This window comes from Anarrhichthys ocellatus, unplaced genomic scaffold (assembly GCF_004355925.1).
Source record: "Anarrhichthys ocellatus isolate YVR2014 unplaced genomic scaffold, GSC_Weel_1.0 scaffold35, whole genome shotgun sequence".
Lineage (NCBI taxonomy): Eukaryota > Metazoa > Chordata > Actinopteri > Perciformes > Anarhichadidae > Anarrhichthys > Anarrhichthys ocellatus.
Genome location: NW_022280065.1, coordinates 4,817,390 through 4,821,853, shown reverse-complemented (window position 1 = coordinate 4,821,853; position 4,464 = coordinate 4,817,390). Strand labels below are relative to the sequence as shown.

Sequence of the window (4,464 nt, the reverse complement as noted above, 5' to 3'; positions counted from 1 at the left end):
ACACACACACACACACACACACACACACACACACACACACACACACACACACCTCTTAAGCTGCTGCTAATGACTCTGCCATGACTTTTCCAGTTCACTTGACATATAAGGTGCTACATAGTGTCGCTGAACCTGTGTAGTGTTTGTAGAGTGGGGGCCTGTGACTGTGCGAGTACTATATGCACTAACAGCTGCTGTGGTAGAGGGTGATAGGCAGGGTGCTAAAGAGACAGATAGTTGTTGAAAGGTAGGAGGGGGAGATGTGTAAGCTGATGAAATGCAGGATAATCTTAGCCCTGGGCAAGTACATGGTGATTTGCAGTATGTGAGTGCGGTTATGTGTGTGTGTGTGTGTGTGTGTGTGTGAGAGAGTGTGAGTGGAGGGGTGATCAAAACCTGACTTAACAAAACTCATTGCTTGCGTATGCGTCTTTATGTGCATGAGTGTCTAAAATGAGTTTAATGAAAAGTTCAGGTTTCCCTTTAGATCGTCATATGAGACAATCCATCTCAGCACTGGACCGCATGTACTGTCTGACAGGTCTTGGAAATGCTGGCTGTGTTCATTAGCTTGCAACCAGAGGCTTATATAGTGCAGGCCTCTCCAAAGCCAAACAGTAGCAACCTGTCCAGCCTCAGAATCAATATGTAGTTTGGCTTTCCAGCAGAAACCCGTGTCCTTTGAAAAACCTGTAATACTAAAGCAAGACGTATCCGCGGCTTCCTCGCTCCACAAACATCCCAGTGTGCCGACCGCTGGTTGGTGGGTCTGCATGTAATTATGTCTCCGTCTGCTCCGCTCTGCCGCGTCTTACCTCTGAGGCAAAGGAAGGTGAGGAAGTCCTCCGTCTTGGGCTTGCGTCTGGACAGGTCCTGAACGGACAAGGAAAGGGATGATGAGGAGAGCGATGACAGAGACGTTGAGGGCACAGTGGCCAGCGCGGTGTTCGGGATGCCTGGGTCGGCCACCTTGACGGGAGTGGTGCTGGGCGAGTTGGGCTGCGACTGGGCAAACTTCCTCTGGGCCTGGAGACGAGGTCTGAGAGGAAAAGGAAAGAAAGAGAGAGAAAGGAGAGAGTGAGTAACCGATATGTATTACCACGATAAAGAGACAGCCATGACCGCTGAAGATAATGGGAAAGTTAATACATTTTATCAGATTTTAAAAAGATATGCACCACAGGACTTAAATCGCATTGTATTTGATTGTTTGAAATCAATCATACATTGGTAAAAATCATGCAGATACCCCTACATTAGCACAGTGTAGTCTTGGTATCATACACCCGGTAGGTAGAGACGATATCATTCATCAGCGGAATACAAAGTAGTATGCGGCCGATTAAAATCACACTTTTGCTTTTTTACATGCACGAACACACGTACTCCCTTGTCATTTTCATTACCGTGCCCCGGCGGCCATTGTCTCACTGTGGAGCGGATCGCTGAAACAATCGCCTCGTAGTGAAGAATTGATCACCTTTGTGTATGAGCATTCCTTCAGAGAGGTGTTGACACAAAAACACACACGTGGTAACCACATGAAAGCACTGAGTGAAAGATAATTAAGCTGCCAGACAAGAAGTTCCTTCATTTCTCTATATGTCTCCCTTTCTTTTTACTTCCTTCTCACCTTCCCACCATTATATTTTCTACTTTTTCCTTTTAGTTGCACTTATTATCCTCTGTGGTGCACACACAAAGCCTTTGAGATGTCGCTCTCATTTTTCTCTCTGCTTGTCTCTTTTCTCTCTCTCTGTTTCACAGTGTGTGTCAGTGGAGGCCAGGGAAGGAGGAGAATATTAAAGAAGTGGGTGTCTGAGAGAAAGTGATGGACCTAACCCGACACACATCTTGGTGTGGACACTAACTCTCACACACTTACTCTCACTCACGCCCATGCCTTACCCTTAACCCAAACCTAACCTTATCTCAACCTTTAACCAAGTCTTCACCCTAAAATGTAATGATTTACATTATGGGGACGTGCATTTTGTCTTCAAACGGAATGCGGGTCCCCCCCACAATGGCAATATGTCCCCACATGACAGGTAAAACTGGCACACACACACACACACACACACACACACACACACAAAATCCTACCAGGGGCCACATGAACCAGCAAGTGGCCTCAATCGATTAGTGCTGCCGTGTGTGTGTGAGGACAGAGAGCTATGATAGAAGCAATGTGATATCCTGGTATTATTTGTCAATTTGCCGTGGACCCGATTAAAGTAACGGAAGATAGGATCATGTCTGAGAACACCCACAATGCATTTGGTGCAGAGCTCCGATTACACTTCAATCAGAGAACAGTGTGGTGTCAAATCGTGTCGATTTCCCACCGCGACATGGGTGTAAGCTCAATATGTGAAAAATTGAGAGATGATTGCACACACATTGCCAAAAGCACTGCATTTGATGCGAGGTGTGAGAAAACTCAACAAACAGCTGTTTGCACACGCCCAGTTTGTTTACAATCAAACACTCCGTAAACAAAAGCCTGTGACTGCGATCAGCTCGGGCCTTTTATAGGTTGGAATTCAATAGCACACAGAAGTGATCCGCATTTACACAAATCTAATTGGCTTGGATTTTGAGTCTCCAAAACATCCACCACAACAAATACAGACTTTTAGTCTCCAAATAAATCACTCATTTTACTGATAGAAGGTATTATAGCGCTCGGTGCATGAAGGATGTTTTTCCCCTGGTATTACAGAACAAAGAACATAACAATTCAATCGGCAAAGCACCACAATGAGGAAAGGTGTCACTTCACACACAGCCGGGATTTATTTGCAAAATGTGGAGGAAAAAAAAGGATGTCATCCTCTGAACTGCACGTCCATGAGTAATAACACAGGAAGGAAGGCAAGAGGTTTGTTCTCGTCTCCAAAATATAAAAAATAGTTTGCATGGGCTTAGGATCTTGCGATCGGTTAGCGCGCTTTTCCATACTGTAGCAACAACATAAACAAATGCCACATTGATGGTGACGCGAGTGTATTCTAGTACGGAGCGACATTATTTATGTGAAAGCTGAGAGGAGGAGGCGGGTGGGGGGTGGAGAGAGGGGGCAATCGCACGGGGGCACGGTACGAATCAATCGTACCCAATATGAAAACGTCGTCACAGAAGAAGAGTGTGACAAACGGCTAAAGAGACAAAGGATGAGCAAGGTGTGAGGTAAAGCACAATCATCCTCCTCCTCGTTTCACACGTCCACATCCGCAAAACACTTCCACATAAGCACACATGCAAAGACACAAACCATACTTTATACCCCTGCCTACCCACATTCAAGTCTGTCTTTGACCTCCTAACACACACCATAATAAAAATCTACGAGGGAAACGGAAGTACAGGGAGGGACGAGGCCAAAGCCACAAAGTGGGATGAAGTGATGGAGAGAAGGGCGGCTGTGCAGATGGACGCTGGAAGCAGGGCGGTTCGCGTGACTGTAAGACTGGGAAAGATATAGTGTGTGTGGGAAGAAGACACGTGATGGAGAGGGGAAGGAAAGACACACACACACAATGTACACAGAGGTAATGCAACCAGAGTTCAGTAACTTCAACCACAAACATGCCACCACGTCCATTTTGGCGTTTCGACACAGGCATACGAACGCAATTTCTATAACACAATATGGAAATTCAAAATGTCCACGTTCAATTTGTTCTATAAGCCAAATATCTGAAAGTTACAATAATAAAAGTTGAAACAACTTCCAGCCAGAAGCAGGGAATATCCTCAGAGATCCTTCTTCTTGCTCTTCTAACATGCTCAAAAAGCTTTCAGCTTTCACAAAACTCGTTCTTTTTATAACACCAATATATTAAGTAACTTCATATTAATAAGAATGTCCTAACGCACAGCAACACTTTTGCATAGACTTTACTGTGGTCATGCGGGAACACCTGTACGTGTGCACGGCTGTGTAACTGTTACAATGCTAATATGCGGTTCAAATGTGCAGCCACCCGAACCCGTCTCACCATCCTGTGAATTTAATGGTGTGCAATTTAATTGCACAAATGGGGCAGCCATAGAGACTAAGCTGAGCCGTGAACACTTTCTAAAATAGTAAGCAGAGATGTGGAGCTCTCTCCATAAAAGTCTCTTTGGTAAGCTAAACTCTGGAGAGTTTTATTGCTCCAGCCTTAGATAAATAGGATCCTATTTAAGTGCTGAAAGAAAAAAAAAAAAAAAAAAAGCGAGTGAGTGGGAACTGACACAGAAAACAGACAGTTTGACAACAGGAATAAAGCACAAGCGACTGTGCAAAAGAATGAGGGACAGAGACAGATGAGCTAATAAAGCATTGTGCTCACTGCATCCTGTCTAGACAGTCAGCCAGAGCCTCTTTAGAGGGCCTCAGGTTTCCCTTGGACGATCCTCTGTTATCTGTTACCTATTAACTAACATGGGAGATGTGCTGGGGGGGGGGGGGGGGGG

At 45.1% G+C, this 4,464-nt stretch overlaps 1 protein-coding gene across 2 annotated transcripts in view; it reads right to left on the bottom strand.

Annotated features, from left to right (window-relative positions):
* Positions 1-3,050, bottom strand: part of jarid2b (jumonji and AT-rich interaction domain containing 2b) — a 35,324-nt gene extending 32,274 nt beyond the window's left edge. The window contains exons 1-2 of one of the 2 annotated variants that reach the window (XM_031866576.1): positions 970-3,050; positions 816-873 (exon numbers count right to left, since the gene is read on the bottom strand). The gene's annotated coding sequence lies outside the window, so the exon portion shown is untranslated. Of the gene's footprint in view, positions 1-815 lie in introns of both variants that reach the window. The other variant, XM_031866575.1, reaches the window with a different exon arrangement.
* Between the last annotated feature and the right edge of the window lie 1,414 nt (positions 3,051-4,464).